Source organism: Syzygium oleosum, unplaced genomic scaffold (genome assembly GCF_021117445.2).
Source record: "Syzygium oleosum isolate NSW1041296 unplaced genomic scaffold, Sole_v2.1 Sole_v2.30, whole genome shotgun sequence".
NCBI lineage: Eukaryota > Viridiplantae > Streptophyta > Magnoliopsida > Myrtales > Myrtaceae > Syzygium > Syzygium oleosum.
The window spans coordinates 2,875,070-2,899,178 of NW_026607514.1; the positions used below are offsets into that span (position 1 = coordinate 2,875,070).

At 40.5% G+C, this 24,109-nt stretch overlaps 2 pseudogenes; both read right to left on the minus strand.

Moving 5' to 3' along the window:
• Nucleotides 1-252: 252 nt before the first annotated feature.
• LOC115677544 (senescence-specific cysteine protease SAG39-like) lies at nucleotides 253-1,392 on the minus strand (annotated as a pseudogene).
• A 3,184-nt stretch (nucleotides 1,393-4,576) lies between these two features.
• LOC115677575 (senescence-specific cysteine protease SAG39-like) lies at nucleotides 4,577-5,897 on the minus strand (annotated as a pseudogene).
• Between the last annotated feature and the right edge of the window lie 18,212 nt (nucleotides 5,898-24,109).

A 24,109-nucleotide genomic window follows, 5' to 3' on the forward strand; every position in this document is an offset into this window, starting at 1 on the left:
TTTAATAAATAAATAAAAATGATCGTTGATTAGTGCCAAATCTCGTCCACGTGCGCACTCACATCCTTTCGATGTGGGACAAGGCACCTCATTGTTTGTTTTACAAACAAACTACCAACAGTGATTACATTCCCAAGATTTGTCATCAATTAAATTCCGGCACAGTTTGTGTACGTCAAATTCTGTTTGAAGTGAAGTTATCGATTCTTTTGTCTACCTGTAATATTTTTTAGTTCGAAATCGCCATAGAACCTATCTCCTCTGATAAAAACCGAAGAACAACCTTAAGTGAAAGATATTTTGTCCCAACCACTTAAGTAGTTGATAGGAAGCTTTCATTGCGATGCCACAAAGACCTTCCTCGGCCTTGATATCCCTTTGCATCCTGCTATATCCCTCCTTTCGCCATCCAGTGCCCCACGTTCTTAAACAACCTGTACTTGATTCCGTTCTGACAACATGGTGCAACTCAGTTCCGCATTCCCTGCTGAAAATGCCGCCTTTGTAGAACTGGAAAGTTAAATCGCCCGCGTCGATGACGCGGAAGACCAGCTGGTGAGCCACAGACTTCAGAAGGGCAGACTCGCTGTTGGAAGGCACATATTCGTATCCGGTTATCTTCGCAGCATGAGAGGCTTCTTTTCGCGCATTGCAAGAGACTCCTTCGTAAGGGTAATTAGTTTCAGTCGTGACGCCACGGTTTTTCACGATGAACTCGAAAGCATTGTCCATGAGACCACCCTCGCAGCCTTGGTCTTCGCTTGTGTCGCAATCCACTAATTCTTTGCTCAGATAAGCGGACGAGCTTTCGTGTTGTGACTTGGTTGGTTCCCTCCACAGCTGCCACAGCAGAAAAGGCCTGATAACACCCTATGATCCGACCAGGAGACTCATGTAAAATCTGATATGACAAATTTTTTTTCGATCGTTGATTTTTCATGAGGCAAATGGAGTTGGAAATTTCTAGTTTGATTGATGAATATTAGTAACGGTGCCTTACCACATTGGCCTTGATCTTTAACGGGCTTGACGGCTCCTTTCTTCCTCCAATCCATGTTTGATGGAACCACGCTGACGTTTTCGTATCTAAAGGGCTTAGCGCTCAACGACGGCTTCGGGGAGGACGGGCACTGGCATCCACTCCCGGAGGCCTGGAACTCCTTGTTTGTTAGGTCGGTTAAGATAGCTTGTATGGTTTATCCCCGGCCTTGTTGAAGGACTCTATAAGTTCGAGTTGTTCTTGAAGATAATGAAAGCCCGCTCTTTCTCGGCATCGTCCTCATACACCTGCCCATGACGAGCCATCCATTGTTCATGTCTCTCCCGCATGGTTGCTTTGTGCAGTTTGTGCGAGCGGGCTTGGGAGGCCCAAATCCCGCGAAGGGCCACCATCACAAGAACAAGTTTGCCGTCAAGCTTTCGTCCTAGGTCTTGTGTGTGTGTATTTGGAGAGTGAATGAGTGGCCAAAGAGAGAATTTTGTTGCATGTATTTATAGATGGGTTGGGTATACCATTACTCAAGAAGAGCTTGAAATTGAGTTCCCAATGATTATCGATGTGAATCGATGGGAATCGATGTGAACGAAGTCCCTGAGTGCCCGGTGAATCCGGCAAGTCGTTTGTGACGTGATGAACCAAACAAGTTGCGAAACGCTGCTTCGTTTTGAGTTGCTCTTTCAGAGCAACAAATATGGGGTTCATAAGGAAGAGGGGAAAAGTGCCAAAAAAGTCCTAAACCTTTTGCATTAGCGCCAATTTAGTCCTAAACCTTTTTTTGGTGCCAATTCAGTCCTAAACCTTTTGCATTGGTGCCAATTTAGTCCTAAACCTTTTTTTGGTGCCAATTAAGTCCTAAACCTTTTAAATTGGTGCCAATTCAGTCATAAACCTTTTATTTTTGTGCCAATTTAGTCCTTCCGGTCAATTTTGACCGGAATTTGCCGACGTGGACGCCTGCCGGCCGGTCACCGGCGCCGACGTGGCGCTGACGTGGATAACTTTAATAATATTTTAATATTTTTTTGAATTTATATTTTTTTTCCTTTTTTTTTATTTTTTTTTCCACTTTTTTTTTTGGCCCCCCCTCCTTCCTCCGGCGACCGGCCAGAGGCCAGAGGCCGGCGAGCTCGACCTCGCCGGCCACTGGCGAGGGCGGCGGCCTCGCCCGACCATGGCGAGGCTCGAGCCCTCGCCGGAGGCCGCGGCGAGGGCGAGCCTCGCCATGGTCGGGCGAGGCCCGACCTCACCGGATCCGGCGAGGTCGAGCCTCGCCCGCCGACCTCGCCGTGGCTGCGGCGAGGGCGAGCCTCGCCTTGGTCGGGCGAGGCTCGACCTCGCCAGATCCGGCGAGGTCCGGCCTCGCCCGACCATGGCGAGGCTCGCCCTCGCCGGAGGCCGCGGCGAGGGCTCGAGCCTCGCCTTGGTCGGGCGAGGCCCGACCTCGCCAGATCTCGCCATGCCGGGCGAGGTAGCCGCCCTCGCCAGTGGCCGGCGAGGTCGAGCTCGCCGGCCTCTGGCCTCTGGCCGGTCGCCGGACCGGCGACCGGCCAGAGGAAGGAGGGGGGGACAAAAAAAAAGTGGAAAAAAAAAGAAAAAAAAGGAAAAAAATAAAAATTCAAAAAAAATAAAAATATTATTAAAGTTGTCCACGTCAGCGCCACGTCGGCTCCGGTGACCGGCCGCCGGCCGGCAGGCGTCCACGTCGGCAAATTCCGGTCAAAATTGATCGGAATGACTAAATTGACACAAAAACAAAAGGTTTAGGACTAAATTGGCACCAATTTAAAAGGTTTAGGACTTAATTGGCACTAAAAAAGGTTTAGAACTAAATTGGCACCAAAAAAGGTTTAGGACTAAATTGGCACCAATGCAAAAGGTTTAGGACTGAATTGGCACCAAAAAAAGGTTTAGGACTAAATTGACACTAATGCAAAAGGTTTAGGACTTTTTTGGCACTTTTCCCTAAGGAAGAGAGAGATTGACTTGAGGTTTTGAAAGCAAATTTTCCCTTTGCTTGATTGGATTTTTTCGTCATAGTATATAATATATTTCATTCCGTTTGTAAGCATCCGAAAGAGATTGTTTTTATTTGGAAGCTTTGGTCAAGCATAAATGCGTCGTTTGGTTTGTCTCCGCCGTTCTCATCGACCTTAATCGTGTGCAGTTTTCCAATGCATCTCTCACTTTTACATCCTTTCAAGAGTCCAAAAATGTGGTCTAGGAAAATATTACGATGATGACGGTTTACATAAGCTAAGTCTACCTAAAAACTCATTTTTTCAAATGAAGGTACAAGATTTGCTTAGCGTTAATTGGTATTAATCGAGCTAACAATTAGCCTTTAATTTACTGGATAGCAAGCCTTCCATGCTCCCGGTGCATGTGAGCCGATCAGGTGGGTCCCACATGAGGTGCATCTCATCCAATGATGGTCACATGAATCGAATTAGAGCTAATAATTTTTCTTAATCTAGTTGATCTTTCAAAGAGCTTTTCGTTTTTGTTTGGTGCCCGTGTATTCATGGTTGAAAGTATGTTTTTTTTCGCCAGATAGAATCTAAAACGTAATTAAAGAGTTTCCCTTGGAATTAATAGCAAATTTGTTGGTCCTTGTTTATTCCAATAGAAATTGATACTAAAATAGGGGAAATGTGTGACATCAAAACAACCTTGATGGTCCTTGTACTCGAATAAGTAACGGGTTGGTAAACAAGTATGCTATGTGCACTACCAATAAATCTTACTAAAACCCTCTTACCAAATTAAATGCCCTTGTCATTGATGATACCTCATGCGTATAAATCTTGTTATTAACCTCAGCTGACGATGATTGATGTTTACCTTATATATATTCCGTAATTATATTTTGATTGATAGTATACTTTCTAAATGTGTAATTTCCTCGAGATAATTCAAAAGATTTGGTCCTCTAACTAGATTGTTTGTGTGATTTGGTCCGCCAGATAAATGGTAAGACGACCACATCGATGTGACTGAAGTCCAAGCAAAGCCCTCGTCTCTAACTTGAAAGTCATTTATCTCTGACTTGCAATTCATCTTTAATGACGGATAAAGAGAGAGATTTGAAATGAAAATTACATTTGAAGATTATGACACTGGATAAGGGTGACCATGTACTCTTAAAATAACATAAAATTAAATGTAAAATTAAGTTTACAAGTCTATTATTCAATCAAACTTCCATTTTATTAAATTTTATTTGAACTCTCATACAGCTTTTGTATGTCCGCTAAAAACACTCTATGCCTGATATAGATAGAATTACGTTCGAAGACATATGTCAGGGCAAAACCCGAGCCACCTATATAGTATATACTAATTAACTTGGATGGTAAATGTAAAACTCGATAAGATAAGATGTAATATATATTCTTTTAGTAGCCTTCCCTTGGGAACATATTTGAGTATCTTTTTGCATTTCAAATTGAACACCTTGTTATAATAAAATTCTATTGAGATTCTCAACTTCAGATGCATGATATATTTAATATAGTATCGATTTTGTTCATTAATTCCAGCATCTTAAATAACTGAAAAATATTTACTTTCGTTCACACTGAGGGTTCATATACAACGGGAGACCAATGTCTTCATGCACATGCAAGTCTACGAAGTACAAGCATTCACTGAAACAAGAAAGTCGACAACCCTCGACACATATGCACACACCGACAGAGACAAGTTTACCATGGTCCAATCTCTGTATTAACATGACATTGCTGTATTGTCCCAAGCAATTATGCAGTTGGATATGAAGCATCCATGGCAATGCCACAAAGACCTTCTGCAGCATCAATGTCCCTCTGCATCCTGATATATCCCTCCTCACCCCATCCGGTGCCCCACGAATTTTTGACCAACCAGTACTTGGTTCCGTCCTCACTTGTCCCGTACCCGACCGCGGTGACCCCGTGGTCCAAATCGGTCCCACATTCCCCGGTGAAAATCCCGCTGGAGTAGAACTGGAAATCTGATTCGCCTGCGTCGATCGCCACGGAAACTGGCTGGTGGGCCACGGCCTTCAGAAGGGCGGATTCGCTGTTGGAAGGCACGTCTTCATATCCAGTGATTTTTGCGGCACTAGAGGATGCTTTCCGGGCATTGCAGGTGCCATCGACAGCTTGATAAGGGTAATTGGCCTCGGTCGTGAGGCCGTGGTTGCTGATGATGAACTTGAAAGCATCATCCATGAGGCCACCCCCGCAACCTTGGTCTTCGCCACTCCTGTCACAATCCACTAGTTCTTGCTCGGACAAAGAGATCAGTTTTCCCGTCGTGAGTTGGGTAATCCCTTCCATGGCCGCCACAGCAGAGAAAGCCCAACAACATCCTATAATCCAAGGAAGATTCACGTAAGAAAACGAAAAATGAAATAGGATGATTGAATGTTATAGTAAAACCAAAGAAGATCCTGAATATATTTTTGATTCGATGCCTTACAGCATTGGCCTTGGTCCTTAACTGGCGTGACGGCTCCTTTGTTTCTCCAATCCATGCTTGATGGAATCGCAGTCACACTTTCGTATCGGAAGGTCTTAATGCTCGCTGGCCTCGGGGAGGACAAGCGCTTGTATCCAGTGCTTGAGGCCTTGAACTCCTCACTCGTTAGGTCGGCAAACACATTGATGGCTAGCTTGTATGGTTTGTTCCCATCCTGGTTGGAGGACTCAATGTACTCGACGTTGTTCTTGAAGATCGAGAAGCGTTGCTCCTTCTCAGTGGCATCTTCATACACCCGCCCGTGGCGAGCCATCCACTGCTCGTGCCTCTCTCGCATGGTAGCTTCGTGGAGCTCACGTGACCACGCTTGGGATGCCCAGAGTCCTAGGATGGTCACCATGACAAGAACAAGTTTGCCCTCGAGTGTGGAAGCCATGGATCACTCTTTGTTCTAGAGGGCTCTAAGACTATGTTTTTGGTATTGTAAAAAGTGTGTGAGTTGGCCAAGGGAAAATGCAGGGGTTTATGTAGATTGCGAAGGATCCTCCTCCTCAAGAAGAGGCTGAAATTGGATTCCATAGTGGTGTGAATCTGAAGAGAATAAGAACCCGATTAGCCTGGTGAATCCAGCACGTCGTTTGAGATGTGGACAACCAGATTAGTGCCGTGAACGCCGTTTCATTAGCGTTGCTTTCGTAACAATACATTGCTTTCTGGGATTTCAATTATTATATTTGTTTTGACTCTTAAGATTTGATTACTTTCATTTCCCTTTTCAAGTGATGTAATTCATTACCCTTCATTCAATAACACAAAGTTCATGAAAAGTTTTTCTTGTTTTGAGGGCATGTTTTGGTATATCAAACTGGCCTTGTGATAAAATCCTACCATTGAAATAAACGTGAGGCAAGGAAAAATTCTGAAGGCCTGGCTTCTTCATGTTCCCTCCAAATTTTGCGAAAACATTTTTAAAATAACGTGCGTACATCTTGCATAGTTCAAATAAAAAAATGGCAAATTAAGAGCATACATAAGGGGGCATTACACGTTCTGATGATCTGGTTGGGGAATAAAACTCTCAACCCTATAGCTATAGATGTTCTGAGAAGCCATGTTCTATGCAAACCAAGACGCAACTTGATTTTGTTTTTGCATAACATTCTGCATACAATATGAAAAAGGTCGAACCGTATTGACAGTGATTCTTGTCTTTCCTTTGTTTTTGCAAGATTGTTTAGGAACATTTTCACCTTCAAGAGCCGACTTGGTAAGGAAAAAATTGAGAACCCACCTTCGAAGGGAAAAGAATTACAAAGGAAGACAAGATTAATGTGGGAGAAAAAATCATCTCCTAGTTAAGTGTGATGCCATCTCCGAAGAGCCAAAAGGAGTGTTCAACAGTTCTCATTTTCATATGTCACAGACCAAAGTGACGCCAGAGTTCTCTTGTACTCGTGTGCCCTTGTGAGTGGAGCTTGGGATTATCGAGTGAAGAGTGAGGATGCCAAATGCATGAATACAAGTGGTTCATGGGAGTGGTGTTGGGACGGTTGGTGCTAGGAGTTCTAGGATAGAATGGTTATATCTCTATGAAGCTCTGAAGGTGGGGTTGACCTCCCATGTATAAACTAGTTGGGAGCTGATGCCTCTCTCCTAATGAGGTCATGGTAGGCCGAAATCAGTTGTTGCACCTAAAGTATTCTGCGCGTCTCACTCGATGGACTAGACGCCTGAGCTTAGCTGGGCGTGGTACAATCTAATACAAGTAAGCTATTCGCCATACGGTTCTTTGGAACAACTATCGAACGAAGGCTGGCCTGGTGTTAGCAACCCACCAGGCACCGTGCAGGCTATTCCACTGCCAAGGAACTGCAGGCCCGTGACAAATGGTATAAGAGTAGGATCCTTCCGATAGGTGAGTTAGAGTCTGAGAAAATCTGTAGTCTACTCAATCTTACGAGGGCAGAGAGTGAATTGCTAGGGCAAAATGTGCTCGGACAAAGTGTAGCTCTCGACATGCTTCTAGGATGACAATGGCAGCACAGGAAAGAACCATTTCCTTAATGAATAGGTAAAATGTTCCTGGATAAATTTGGCAAATCTCAAGATAGGTCTGCTACCATGTTATAAACAAGGAGAGAAACCTCCATTGGTCTACTTAGATCAGGAGAAGCTTAGTAGGCGAAAGAGGGTGTTGGCAAAAGGTGCATTTAGTGAAAAATGTCACACTTGTCAGGGAAAGTACAAGTGATCGGGGATGCCCAAACAACTTTGATCAAAAGAAGCTAGCGGTGGATTGGAGTGGCCTGTTATGTTGGGCGAGCATTGCCATTCGATGTATGATCCAAAGTGGCGCATCAATGGTTGAAGACTATTCAATGTATGACCCTAAATTGGCGCATTAACAATGGAAGAACGCATGGAAGCAATAGAACAGCCCATAACGAGGGCGTTTCAGAATTGAGTTGGGAAGAATGTCATGGATTGAAGCAACACTAGGGTTCTCCTATACTTGTGTGCTCTTGTGAGTGGAGCTTGGGGTTATCGAGTGAAGAGTGAGGATGTAGAAAAAATAAAAACAATTGGTTCATGGGATTGGCATCATGACGGTTGGTCCTAAGAGTTTTAGGATAGAGCAGCTAAATCTCTATGGAGCTCTAAAGGCGGGGTTGGCAACCTGTGCACAAACTGATCGGGAACTGATACCGTTCTTTTGATGAGGCCATGGTAGGCCAAAACCAGTTATTGTACCTAAAGTGTTTAGTTTGTCTCGTTCGATAGACTAGACGCCTGAACTTAGCTGGGTGTGGTACGATCCGAAATGAAGAAGCTATTCGCCGTACGATTCTTTAAAACAACTATAGAATGAAGGTTGACCTGGAGTTAACGACCCACCAAGCGTCATACGGGCTATTCTGCGGCCAAGGAACTGTCGACCCATGACACATATGTGATGCAACCTCCTTCCCTGCACACCAATAAGATGGTAGGTGCAAGTAAAAAAAGGGATCACCCAACTTTGAGAGAAAAAAGGTGCACCTCGTTCTCCAAAACCAATTTTGGAAATGACACTGTTTTCATTCTCTCACAAATGGTGAATTGAGAGGCATGTCAGGTTTTAAAAGCAATAGCGAACCAACTAATCCAACTGAGATAGAGCCTTGATTCTAGCCAAAATGGACGAATGGAATTTCCTGAGTCTTAGATTACATTTGCTTTTGGGCAAAAGAACACTACAAGTGCCATAACTTGTGTACGGCGCTCACTTTGGTGCCATAAGTTTTTTTTGGATCACTTTAGTGCTAAAATTTTTGAAAAACGATCACTTAAGTGCTAAAATTTTTGAAAAACGATCACTTAAGTGCCAACTCTGGTGCCGTACACAATTTTTCGCCGGAAATCCGATGTGGCATTTTTTTTATTAATTTCCGAAGCTGACGTGGCTCGCCAGAGATTGGTACTTAAGTGATCATTTTTAAAAAATTTTAGCACTTAAATGATCGTTTTTAAAAAATTTTAGCACTTAAGTGATCGTTTTTCAAAAATTTTAGCACTGAAGTGATCCAAAAAAAACTTATGACACTTAAGTGATCGTTTTTTCTCCTACTTGGCACCAAAGTGATCCGAAAAAAAGTTATGGCACCAAAGTGATCTTCGTATACAAGTCATGGCACTTATAGTGTCCTTTTGCCTTTGCTTTTGTATTGCATAGTATCCTATTCATGCTCTATCTCTTGTGCAAGGGCAAGAGCAAAAACAAAGCTTTTATCAAATCACAGATCAAACTTTCAATCTCGATCGATCAATTCATATGTCATTTTCCCTTCAAATATGAGCAATCCGCAGACACTCATTTCACTTTGTGTTTTATATTCTTAAGATCTAGGATAATTCTTTAAATGGTTGGTCAAAGCTATGTTTCTCATGCTTTTGATGATATTTTTTAGTATGATAAATTATCTGTTCCGAAGTTAGAAACTTTTCGTGCTTAAAGCCAATAAGCTCCCTATTTAATTCACTAATTTCACTAAAGATTGTCAAGATTTACCAATTTAATGAATGATGCGGAATTAATTGAAAATGATAAATGAGACGTGGCAGGATGATGAAAGGCAAGTCCTATTCTATACATAATCTCTATTTATATATTGTGGAATGAGTGGAAAAATTCTATATCCACAAGATAATGGGATTTTTGCGAAAGGTAAATGGTGATGGGCTTTTCGTTTCTCTATTGTAAACATAGCAGGTAAACCATTATTTATTCCTCTTGAGCTTGAATAATTGGGAGAATTTCTTTCAAATTACACATGTCAAAAACCACCCACACCGGGGCAAAATGGAGGTAAGGATGACATTACAAGGTGAGGAAAGTCAAACGAATTTTCTCTCACTTGAATCAATCTCAAGTGCCTTATTGCAAATGAACTCAAACAAGAATTTAAGTGCCTTCAAGTGATGAAAAACATTTGTTTCTCTATCCTGCACACTTTTATCCCTTGCATAGGCCAATTAAGCCTATAAATTTAAAACTCAGTTAGTGATCATCCTTCACATTGGGGCAAGGCAGATGAATTGTCCAATTAAGATAGCATAACCCGGAATGTCAACTTAAGACGAACACCCCGAGTGTCCAAAAATGTTGAATTATTCAAAAAATGATGGCACCACAAAAGCCACAGTCTCGCTGGTCCATAAGTGCATTGTAAGACGTGTTGAAAAAGAGAATAAACAAAAGGGAATAACGGAAAAAAAAATGAGTGCAATAAAAAGAGAGAAAAAAAGTGAAAAAATGTTGTACAATGTCCAATTGTTGATGAGAATGAAAAATATTTGTGTCGCGCAAATTTCAAAAATGAGTGTTGGACACGAGAAGACAATCCTCGGTGAAAGAGATGATTGGTAATGATGTCGAGATGATCACCAACTTCAAAACCCCTTCAATAAAAAAGTTTTTGAGCCTAATGAAATCCTTTTGCTTCTCAACCTATTAACTAAGCCTACATTACGTCTCTTACGAAGTCTCATCATATTAGAACACTTAAATTAAAGTAGGAATTTTAAAAGTTTCGCCCGAAGTAGTGCGGGCAAGATTGTTTTTATATCATTTGCATGGATCTTGACTTGTAACCCTGGCGGAGATGATGAATGAAGCATATTCTTTTCAATGCCATGGATTGAATTATCCCTTTGCTAAACAGTTGACTAAGCCTACATTACAGTCCTATCAAAAGACCTCTTAGATTGGTAAGGTGGTAGCACTTGCGAAAAAACTCGGACTTTTGTCGATATGACAATGGTATGATCGAGTGATTATTCTTCTTTTTTCCCATATCAATGGTTGGGACAAAATATCCTTATAAAATGAAAGTGATCAAAAGCCTTTTCAAACTAAAAGTTTCTCATTTAGCAATTTTAAGAGATCCACGTTATGAGTGAAAGTTTTCTTGATGATGACTCTCCCAGTGGAAATTTGGTGATGCAAGCATAGTAAAATCATTATGAATAAACCTCAATTGAATTGATAAAAAAACTTTAATGAACTTTGAAATGTGCGTTCTAGAAGAGTGTTGATTGTCTAACTCCTTGGTGAATGCATAAATATATATTTTAATCGTGTTTGACAGGTAATGTTTGTTTGAAGACCAAAGAGTTCCTAATGTTTGAGTTGATCTTTGAAACCTTGTGATTTGTTTAAACATTATTGTATTTTCAAATTACTATGGGCGATGATCCTCCAAGCAATTTATCAAATCCTAGGGTGAGGACCCGGGTGCTCATTATCTAAGTTTTTTCAAGCCCTGCTGACAAGGACCCATCACGCAACATATCAAATCCATGGGCGAGGACCCCTAGCTCAGGCAACATAGCGAATCCTTAGACAATGACCCCAAAGTGCTCATTATTTCAGTCTTTTCAAAGGCTCGTTGGTGTGGACTCGCCAGGCAACTTATCGAATTCTCGGGCGAGGAACCCTAGGTAAGCTTACTCATATTCAAGTTCTATAGGCGAGAACCCTCCATGCGATTTTAAATCCTGGGATGACTTCCAAGTGTATATTAATTCAACCATTAAATACTTAAGGTAAGTTTTAAGTGTTTATCAATTAAACATTCCTGAATATCCAAGGAATGTTATGAATATTCCAAAATTTCTAAACTTCCAGAGTAAGTTTCAGATGTTTATTTCTACCGGGAGGTGAGAGACCTTTATGAATATCCAAGGTACGTTGATGCAGCCTGTATTCAAGATTAGCTCACTCAACCAAGAAGATCAGTTTGCATTCAAGCTCAACGAGCCTTTCATCAATAAGCCCAATATCGATAAGCCCTCAATGGCAAGTCTCGCATTCAAGCTCAACGAGTCTCTCATCGATAAGGCCTCATTGGCAATTCCCTCACCGACAAGAGTCTCATCTTTAACCTTGTCATTTCTTATGCATTGGAAGCGTGCAACAAGACACTTTGGGATAACCGCAAGTATTGGAATTATTGTACTTTTAATAGCTTTTTTCAGTTTCTAAGTGCTTCTAGTTTCTATGTACTTTAATAACTTCTAATTTCTATATTTGACTTTAATCTTTTGCTCTTCTTTTGTTTTTCTTTAAAAGGCCGTCGAGTTTCTTTAGAATGAAGACCGAATTTGATAAATGAAATTTCTTAGAGCGATTCTCTTGAATCTCAAAGAGTTCTACCCCTTGAAAACCTAGAAGAGTTTTTACTTCGTCCTTGAAGAGTTGGAGCTTTTAAAGTCTACATTCTTGAAGAGTTGCAGCCATTAATCTAAAAGAATTTATGCCATGCCAAGTTCCTATCCTTTTTCTCATTCTGTCCATTCACGTTCGTCCACTTCCTTCCCAATTTCGCCCTTCCTAAGTACTCATATGAGGAAACTCTCGAGAAAGTTACGACCATTTTCCTAAGTTAGCGCAGAACAAATTTTCTTCTCGTTTTGTGGCGGAGTTTCCGTGTGTGTAAATCATTCTTCCGATCCAATTGTTTTAATCGAGCCTTGGGCTACATCATTTGGCATCAAAGCTTTGGAGGAGAGGACAATGCCTCTAAGACAAGCAAGATGTCAAGGTGATAAAACCATTCCATTGAACAAAGTGCACACACTTGCTGAGAATTTGTAGCAGCATATGCAACAACAAATTGATGACTTTAGTTGAGAAGTTCAGGATTTTGAGGGCTGAAGCAAACAACCCTTCACCTCGTTCAAGAACTGGAGAATCCAATGGTGATTCTTCTTATTTAAAAAATGTTCAATCTTTTCCCCAAAGGAGGAATGCTCCATATCACGCATAAGAACTTCATGAACCGGATTGGAAAAAGGAAATCAAGAGAGACATTCCAAAATTTTTAGATACCGATTTTGATGATGAAATTGTCTATTGGTTGAAACTTGTTAATGAAGTTTTTGAATATAGGAATGTCCTGAATGATCACCCAGTTGGCATCATTGCTATGCGATTCCGAGGCAAGGCCATAGCTTGGTGGAGACATAAGAAGTAAACTCGCTAATTTGTTGACAAGACTCCAATCACTTCATGGAGAAAAATAGAGGACAATATTCGAAAGTATTTCCTTCTCAAAGGATACAAGAGAGAGCTCTATCAAAGGCACCAAAATCTGAGACAAGGTATGCAAATGGTAGACCAATACACCAATTAATTCAATGAGTTGGTGATTCGCAACGACATTGAAAATCTGGAAGAGGTTCTTGTGAACAAGTACTTGAATGGTCTTCGACTTCATATTCAAGATGCCTTTGAAGTTCTTGACATTTGGGACTTATGAGATACACATCAGCAGGCACTCAAAGTGAAGCGTTCTCGCTAGGAGGCAACAACCCTCTACCTTGCCAAACCGAGCAACGAGGAGTACCACTGGCATCGCCAAAATTGCTTAAGCTATGGCACAACCCACTAGTAAGCCTTCTACTTAGGCCAACATTTCAAAACAACCAACTACAACTAGTTTGCATTGTTATTCTTGTGGGGAGATAGATCATCGTGCTAGCAATTGTTGAATCAATAAAAACCAACTAGCCGATAAAGCCTTCTTGATGGATCATGAGTCTGATGAGAACGTAAAGGAGCCATCTAAAGAAGAATCAAAAGATGATGAAGCTGCTGCGAAAGATGAACAAATAATACATACTAATTCTGACGAGCTTCTTATGGTAAGAAAGATTTTCCTCTCTTAAAGATGACACTGAAGATAGGTAGCTGTGCACCAATATTTTTCATTTAACTTGCACCATTTCAAGGGAGGTATGTCAAATGTTATTGACTCTAGTTGTTGAGAAAATATGATTTCTGAAGCGGCGACAAGCAAGTTTAAATTGGAGTTGAAAGCACACGCCACATGTGACATTCCGAATTTCGATCCATTTTTGGGATCTATAAAACGTGTATTTCGTCAGTGCGCTTATAATAAAATCTCGCCCAAAACTGATCACTCTTGGGTTACTTTTTAAATTAGGGATTTCGCTAGAATCGCACTCGATCGAATTTGGCCGTTATTTAGAGCCCGAACTTTGGTGTCGAATTTCTCGGAGTTTCGTGACGAATTTAATTGGACGGTGTCGATATTATTGTGGCCAGTGTCAATATTACCCGGGATAAGTGAAAAGTGAAATTTGGACCGGGTGCAAATTTGGACTAGTAGACCTCCCTCGTAGTGCGTTTTATTTAGTGTCTGTGGACCAAATCCTAATTTATAATTAGGGTTTTTCGTGGGCCGTTGGATCGTTTTCGGATTTGAACGTGGACTGTCGGATCGCACTCGATTTCTTTGACTTTCTCTCTCTCTCTCTCTCTCTTCTGCTGCGCCTCTTCCCCATGCACGTCCCCTCCCCCCTTTCACGCTCACGTCTTCTCTCTCTCTCTCTCTCTTCCTTCTCCTTCTCCTACTTTTTTCTTTTTGTTTCTTTCTTCTTTTCTCTTATTTTTCTTCTTCTTCTTCCTTCGTCCCCACGCCACTGCCCCTGCGTTCTTCTTGCTGTCCACCGCCCGACCGTCGCTGGCCGCCCGCGTTTCGCCGCCGCTTCCCCAGCCGCCGCCGGCCGCGCCATCACCGTCGCGACCCCCCCTCTCTTTTCCCTTCCCCTATTTTCTTTGCCCCGACTCCTCCCCTATTCCGCCTTGCCTACGACCGCTGCACGCCGCAGTTCCGGCCACCATCACCCCCACCGGCTCGCCACCACCATCCCAGCTATCCCCCCCAAGCCACCGTCGCCCCTGCTACTCCAGCGGCGACGCAGCTGCCATCCCCTGTTCTGGCCGAGCCCTCCACCGCCCTAACTCGCCGGCAACGCGCTCGCTCAGCTCGCTGTCGCCGTCAGCCGCTCGTCCAAGATCGGAACTGTCGCCGTCGCCCCTACTCTTGCTTTTCTTCCCTTGTTCGCGTGTCCTTGGTAGCGTCGGAGCCGAGGCCAACTAGAACCGCTGCTCGCCGCCCGTCCAGCCTCCGACGCCGCTGCTGCCTTGCCGTCTGCCTAGCTACCGGCCGCTCGCTGTCACTGGCTTGCCGTTCACGCCCCCACCAAGATGCTTGTCTCTCCCTGTCCTCCCTAGTTCAGCCGAGCTTCTTCTTTCAGCCCCTGTTCCAGCCTTCGATTCGTTGCCGCCGTGAGTCGCCGCGTGTCTGCCGGAGACGCTGCTGGGCCGACGCAACTGCTGGTCCATTTCGACGACCTTGCTGCCCCGTGCCAGCCTCCTTGCTGCTGCTCCTTTCCCCTGTTCCTCTCTCGCCACCCTTGTCACCATTTCCGTCGCCGTCGCTGCCCAGCCGCCGCCGGAGCTGCTGCCGTTCCGCCCTTGCCGCTGCCGAATCGCCGCCGCCGTTGTCCCGGCGATCCTCCCCGCAGCCCAGCCTCATTTCTTGCTCAAGTCGAGGTAAGCGATACCCTAAACCTTGTCTAGGACTTTGGGTATCAATAGACTTGTTTAGGGGTCGTTTGGAGTGGAAATGGTGGCTGTTATGGACTGTTTGGTGCGGATTGGGTGGCTGATTTGGTGCGGTTTTGTGAAGAAAATGGTGGTGAGTTCGGGATGGGTGATTGGGTTGGAATGTAGGCTGAATTGAAGTGGTTTATTGCTGATTTTATGGCTGGTTTGGGGGTCGTATAATGCTGGAAATTTAAGTCAAGTTTATTGATTATTCGTGTGTGATTTAATGTCCGATTTGGCGATTGTTCGTGTTGTTTATATGTGGCTGAATTAGAGGTTGATTTGGGGCCGTTGTTGGGCGAGTTGTTGGCTGGTTTTAAGGCCGAGTTATGGGTTGTCATGAGCCGGGACATTAGCTAGCCCGGTGGACTAATATTGGACAAGTTTTGGAGTGAAATGTGGGCCTTATTGTATCGGAATGGCGACCTAGGTGTGGCTGGTGGTTATTTGAATTACGGCTGATTTAATGCTTGATATTGTGTGCTCACGTGATGATTTGATGACGAGTAATGGCTGACCTTAATTGACCGTTTGTGAGTGTGCAAGTGTGACTTTAATTGGTGGAACAGTGGCTTCTTTGGCGTAAGTATGGCGAGTTGTGTTGTGGTCATTTGGAAATGGTTGCATGATATTTGATTATGTGAAAGACGTGAAATTGATTGAATTAAGTGGCGTGTGTGTTTGCTTGAAAAGCCCGGATTGATTGGAGGGCTGCCAACCTAAGGTGTGGTTACGCAGGTGTGGCGAGAAAGGCAAGAAAAGACATGAGGCGTGTTTACGCGGGTCATCGGAGGATGCTGAGCCTGAGGCGTGTTTACGTGGGCTGTGGAAGGAAAGTTGGACCTCAGGCATGTTTACGCGGGTCATTGGAAAGAAAGTTGGGCCTGAGGCGTGTTTTGCGGGCAGTGAGAATGAGCCTGAGGCGTGTTGACGCGGGCTGTGAGAATGGGACTGAGGCGTGTTGACGTGGGCTGTGGGAAAGGACCTGAGGCGTATTTGCGCGGGTCGTGGATAGTTGGATGGATATGCATGTGGAATGTGCTTGATCGAATTGGGTGAACGCACGTGTGTATGGCGCTCAAGTGATTGTGATGTGTCCTTGGAATATTATTACTTATAGTGATTTGACTAAAATGCAAAGTTGGCGCATGATTAGAAGCGAGGTAAGTATGTTTACGTGATTTCTAATACGTCGATGGTTAGATTGCATGTTGAGACTTGTCTGGGTACACATTGGCCTAGGTGGGGTTTAGGTTGTCTGCTTATTGAGATTTATCTCATTCCCGTTGTTAAACATTTTCAAACTTGAAGTGGCGAACGGTCGCCATATGTGGTTCGAAGACCGGAAGTGGTAGTGGACATCGATGTTGCTTCCCTTCTTGTATGCTCCCTTTTTATATAGTGTAGTAGACTATCAAACCACCGTCCCCTTTTTCTGAACGTGGTTTATTCGTTAGTAGCCTAGGTTGTTATGGTGTAAATGAAATTATTGTTCTGTATTATCCCTCTGTCATTATTTTTTGTCTGGGTTGTTTTATTTCCGCTTCCGCTTGCGTTTATCTTTGCGTGTTTCGTTTGGGTTGGCGACGCGTCCTGGGACGTCGCGTTCAATACGGCCGTCGAATGGGTGTCGCGAGCCCGTTGGGTTTCGGAGCGTGACATCACACCTTACAAAATGTCTTGGTTGAAGAGAGGCACCAAGATAATTTTTTCCAAATGATGTCTTGTCAATCTTTCCATTGGTTATATCTATTTTAATAAGATATGGTGCGATGTTCTACCTATGGATGCTAGTCACATTATTCTTGGCCGACCATGGCAATTTGATAGAAGGATTTCCCATGATGGTTATCCTAATACATATTCCTTTGACTATGGATTAAAGAAAATTACTTTGGCATCTAGCACGGGACTTCTCAAGACCCCTTTGATTGATAATTCCGTATCCCTTACTCTGCTCACAATGAAAGATGTAAAGAGTGCCATGAAGGGGGTTAGTATTGTGTATATTTTGCTTAACAAAATCGGTGTGGAGAATGTAATTATATCTCCCATTGTCCATCAAGCTTAGCTGCTTTTAGAAGAGTTTAAAGATGTCTTTCCATTGGACTTACCACTTGGTCTTCCTCCCATGATAGACATTCAGCATCAAATTGACTTGATGTCTGGTGCTTCACTGCCTAATCTAGCTCATTACCGAATGAGTCGGCTGAACATTAAAAATTGCAGCGACAAATTATGGAACTCTAGAGTAAGGATTTTATAAGGGAGAGTATCAGTCCATGTGCCGTTTGAGCCCTCTTGGTGCCTAAGAAAAATTGTACTTGGAGAATTTATATTGATAATAAGACAATCAACAAAATCACCATCAAGTGCCAGTTTCCTATTCCCCATCTTAATGATCTTTTGGATCAATTTTCGAGTGCAACCATCTTCTCAAAACTTGATTTAAAGAGTAGATATCATCAAATCAAAATCAAGTTTGGAGATGAATGGAAGACCGCATAGTGGCTAGTCATGCCATTCATATTGTTTAATGCACCATCCACAATAATAAGGTTTGTGACCCAGGATTTGAAGAAATTTTTTGGAAAGTTTGTTGTAGTTTATTTTGATGATATTTTGATTTTTAATTAGTCTACTAATGAGCACTTGCAACACATTTAAGAAATGTTACAAGTGTTAAGGAAAGAACGTTGGCATGCAGCCCCGACAAGTGCTACTTGGTGCCACAAATCCTATTCTTGGTATTTCATATCTCAAAAGAAGGAATTTCATGCTAAAATCAAGGTGATCAAAGAATGGCCAACTCCAACAAATGTGCATGAAGTTTGAAGCTTTCAAGGTCTAGCTTCTTTTTACTGGCAGTTCATTGCTCATTTTAGCACCATTGCTACCCCACTCACGTCTTGCATGAAGAAATGAGTTTTTGAGTGGACAAGTACATCTTAAAGAAGTTTTGAACGTGTTAAAGAAAAGTTGAGCACAGCCTCGGTCTTTGCATTGCCTAACTTTGATCTTGTCTTGAGGTGCATTGTGATGCATCAGGTACTGGCATAGGAGGAGTTCTAAGTCAAGGAGGTCGACCCATTACCTTCTTTAATGAGAAATTTAATGGTGCAAAACTTCATTACAACACTTATGATTTGGAATTTTATGCATTAGTTTGCACACTTGAGTATTGAAGGTAATATCTTAGTCATCGAGAGTTTATTTTGTACATTAACCATGAAGCTCTCAAGTAAATTTTAGGGTAGCAAAAGCTCAATTCCAAGCATGCAAAATGGGCTGAATATGTTCAAGAATTCGCGTTCGTTATCAAGCATAAGGCCGGAGTTCAAAATCAGGTTGCCGAAACTCTTAGTCGGAAGAGGAGTTACTCTATACTATGCATTTTACTGTTCTTGGATTTGACTATTTTCAGAAGTTGTATCAAGAAGATCCTTATTTTTCCAAGATTATTCCAGATGTGCAAGACAAGAAGCTTGCTAGTTTTACTTTATGTGATGGCTTCCTTTTTATAGGAAAACATGTGTGCCGGATTGCTTTCTTTGACAAAGGGTGATTAATGAAATTCACCATAATGGACATTTTGGGCGTGACAAGACTCTGCCACTTATTTCAGCTAAATATTTTTTGCCCAATCTGAAATGTGATGTACAACATATGATGAGGTGTCAACATTGCTAAGTAGGAAAGGGACAAGCTACCAATGCTGATCTTTATTTGCCCTTGTCGATACCACAAGCCCCCTGGGAAGATATCATTATGGACTTTGTCCTTGGACTACTGCGTATACTTAGAGATATTGATTCAATTTTTGTGGTTATTGATTGATTTTCAAAGATGGCACACTTCATTCCTTGCCGCAAAACTATGGATGCTTTGCGGACTGCTAAGTTATTCGTCAAAGAAATCTAAAAGTTGAATGGCCTTCCTAAGACTATTACTTCTGATTGGGACACCAAGTTTCTTATTCATTTTTTGCGGCAACTATGGAATAATATAGTACTGTGTTTCACCCTCAAACGGATGGACAAACTGAGGTTGTCAATCTGTCCTTGGAAACTCTGTTGAGGACTTTGATTGATGATAACCCCCGCTCTTAGGAGACATGGTTGTCATTTGGAGAATTCACATATAATTGTTCAGTAAACCATGCAACTGGATACAGTCCCTTTGTGATTGTGTATGGACATCCACCGAAAATTGCTCTTGATCTTGCACCCATTCCTTTTGCTGAAAAGTCGATCAATAAGGTGGATGATATTGTTTCTCAAATGAGGTTAGTTCATGAAGATGTGTGCCAAAGGTTAGAGAGCAAAGCTAAGTACTATAAAAAGGATGATGTTAAGTGGTGGCGTGAAATAATCTTTGAACCTAGAGATTTTGTTTGGGCTTATTTGCCACCGGAGTGTCTATCTCGTTGGAAGCTACAACAAGCTTAGTGATTGAAAGCTTGGTCCACTTTAAGTTCTTCAGTGCATCAATCCTAATTCATTTTGATTAAAGCTTCCTTCTCATATGAGAAAACGTGATGTGTTCAAATTCAGCATTTAACACCTTATGTGAGTGATTCTTCCAATAGTGGTGATTCTAATTCAGGGACGAATTATTCTTAAAAAGGGGGGAGTGATGCAACTTGTATACAAGACTAGCTCGCTCAACCATGTAGTAATTAGAATATTACTTAATTTAGATTAGGGTTTAATATAAATTATTTCCTTATTTAATTTGAGTCATCATGTAGATTTAGGAATTTTCCTATTTTAACTCACAAAGAAAATCTCAAAAATACTGCATGCATATCTCATATAGAACTAGTTAGGTTTATAATGTCCAAGTCATATATTACATGTCATTTAGTGATTATATACTTAGAGTCATATAATTTAAGTCATGTCATATAGATTAATAATTGTATTTCCTGCATTGCATCATTAGGTCATTATTATTTAATAAAAGTCGGTCAGGTTAGGTGTCCTAGAGTTTTGTCTTTTATTTCTTTAAAAAGAAAACACAAAAAGTCTACACGTAGTTCAAATAATACGGTGAATTTATAATTGATGATATTTCATATCTTTAGAATTGCATATAGGTTGCATCCAATTTGATTAACAGAGCATGCGTGTTACTTAGATTTCATTCTAGTTGAAGCATATAAGCTACGTTTGATCGTTTAGATTTCTAGTCAGGATAGGACTGGATATGATGGAATACAAAATCAAGGGATTTTTCTATATCCTATTCAATATTTGTTGAATTACAGTAAAAAAGTCTGATATTTTCACATCTTATCATGTCCATTATTTGTTATGAACAATATATCAGTGTAAATGATCTTAAACATTGCAGAAACAAAAATGGTAAGAGTATCTCACGACACTCTTGCCTACTTCATTTTTATTTGCTTATTTTTAATTTTTTTCCCTCTCTCTTTTTATTTCCTTTTCCCCTTCTATCATTATTTAATAATATTTTATAAAATAGTAAACCATACTAATATACCAAAAAATGTAATAAATATAAATACTAAATATATATGTATATATATGAATTTTATATCATAAGATAGGAAGAAATTTGAATATATAAATGTATATCATAAGTTATTTTTTGTTATTTTGAATTTTTTATATTAGAATTCAAATATTATTTATACTCAAATATTATTTTAATTATATTAATTTAACAAGTTTGTTATTCGAGAAAAATAACTTTTATATTATGGATATTAGAAATCCTATCCATCTTTATCCTACGTCCCCATGGGATAATTTTATCCGAGCAATATCTCTCTTATATCCAACTTTATCTTATCTTGAGCAGGCACCAAACATGGGATTATGATTAATTTTATCCTATTCTGAATTATATCACGACTATCAAACGTATCCAAATAGCTATAGCATTTGAATTAAATCATGTTCACGTTAAAATAAGAAAAACCCAAAATGAATTAATTGCATTAGCCTAGGTCATGCATACACTATTTGATTCTTAGTTAACATTTTGCATAACACTTGGTGTATTGGACATAATGGAGCTTTACATCAAGGTTTTTCTTTCTTCTCCCTTGAGTAATTTATATATTGCCTTGATTTATTGAGTGTTAAATTAATGTCTGTGAACCCATATTATCACCCATCACATGTTAGTGGTTTAGGATTAAAATTAGCTTAGACTACTTGCAAAATATTTTGGAAATAAAGAGAAAAGTAGTTAAAAGGTGCTAGATTCATCTAGCGTTACCAAATTCTCATATCCATGAAATATCTTATTTGCAAAGTAAGAAGTTTTCCAACATATTACTTGGATTTCTAATCGACAATTGGCGACTTCTAATTGAATGTTTAATCAATAAATTTAAACCTCCAAGTTGTGATTGGTATGGGCGTGAGAGAGTCCGCGCTAAGTGTTAGCTTAGTAATCCATTAGCTTTTCTCGGTGATTCACCTTTGGGAAGGTTGTGACCATTAGTAAATAGGTATGCCATGTGTACCACCAATGAATCTTACTAATATCCTTTCGCTAAATTGAGTGGCGATTTTTGTTGGTTGTTGATTATTCCATGGTCCCAATTATTTCAACATCCAATAAAAGTTCGTTACATCATTTTTAAGAGAGAGTTATAGTAAGAATTTTTAATATGTCTAGCATTTTTTCGTTTATACCTAGCCTTTCGGACCCTGTCAATTTATTGCAAACAATCCATTCACATTTTAATATGAAATTATGGTATCATTAATTTAACCTAATCACATAGCCTGATTACCCCACAAGCGTTACTATATTCGGGCAGGCTTGGAAAATGTTATTGTCATTTTTTATACCTTATGCGTATAAATCTTGTTATGTTCACCTCGGCTGATGACTGATGTTTACTTTAGATTAAATCTGTAATCATATTTTGATTAAAAGTAAACTTTCAAAATTGGCAGTTTTTCAGGATAATTTAGGAGATTTGCTCCTTAGAGTTAATTATTTGTCATTTGGTCCTCTTGATAAAAGGTAAGGCGACCCTCAACGATGTGATGAGGTCCAAGCAACGCTCCGCCTCAATCATTTTGCCTTAGTAATTGCCACGTAGGAAGCCACACGGCATAGTTTTGTCACTTGTCCCATATTCAATCAATAGGTATTATCTTTTCGATTTGTCACCCCTAAACTTCTATCTTTCATTGTGTTTGAATATCAAAAGTGAATAAAGAGATAGTGATAATTCTATTTTATATAGAGTTTATTTATTATTTTAACTTAATATTTGCTTAGTTTTAATTGAATTTGATGCCTACTTTATTTATTTTAATTAATTTTTGTAGGTAATTGAAGTTAAAGGAAGCTCAGGGACTAATTTTGTAATTTGCCGGCTTTCCACGCGTTTTGTCCTCCTAAGCTGCGTGAAAGTATCCATAACAATCCAATTGTTCCTAAATCGTGTAGAAGCTTCCCAAATTGGAGATCAAAGCTATGCAAATCTGAAATCAAGAAGAATCAAGCCTATTTTGGGAAGAAAATCAAAGTCCAAGCTAAAAAAGGAGTTTTATTATTGAGAGGAGTCCTAATTTGGAAGAACCTTTAATTGCAATCCTATTGTGATTAAGGATTCTTGGAAAACAAGAGGAGGTATAAAAACGTGATTTTCAGAAGAGAGAAAAAGAGGAAGAGGAAGGAGGAGGCGATAAAAAAATCAAGCATTTGATTATTCTTGGTGAATCTGTTCTAGTTTTTCATCATGTTTAGTTTAGTTATTGTTTTTAGTTTAATGTTCATTATGTTCTAGACTACTTGTTGTTAGAGCTACGATGTAGCTTAACTATGATTGATTAATTTTCAAGAGTTGTTGATGCAATTCTAGATCTCGTATGTGTGAGTTATATATCATGTTCTTAATGCTTTGAAGTGCTTGATCACCACTTGAATGATTTTTATTGCATGATGAAACCGAAAGGAGATTCTATGCGAGTGCTTTATGATATATAGCCATGAATTTAACTTAGATAGAGATATACTAGGTTGTTTGTGTGGTTTCGGTAGTAAGTAAATCGAGGGTGGTTTATTGAATCCGGGAACATTCATAGATTTTAATGCACTTAGGTTTACTTAAATTCACATGGACCAAGTGTGGGTTGATAAATCTAAGTAGGGTTGCTATACCGGACCAAGGATAGTAATTTAAATTAGGAAGTTCTACCATCGCACTATGATTTCAATTTGATTGCATGACGAGCTTGGTTAATTAATCTTGATTGGTTAAGTGAAATCGGATGCTCTAACGTTTTTAATTCTTGATCAAAGTCCTTTGCTTCTTGCTTCTTTATGTTCGAAATTTCTAGGTTTAGTTTGTGAATTTCTATTTTCGATTTTGGTTTGCTGCCTTGGTTAATTTAGCTTTCGGAAATTTCAATCGTAATAGGTTAATTTAGTTTTCTTTAGAATTTCGATTGTTTTATTAAATCTTTAATTGGTTAGATAAAGTTGAGGATTGTTCACCTTTAGTAAGTAATTTGATTGATTTGTCTATAATCTCTGTGGGAACGATACTTTAATTCATCACTTTATTACTTGTTCGATACGTACACTTGCGTTGCTAATTTAGAGAACAAGTTTTTGACGCCGTTGCCGGGGATTGATTTCATAATTAACAATTACTATTAATACCGAGCAATTCTTGGTTTAGTCTAGCTTTATTT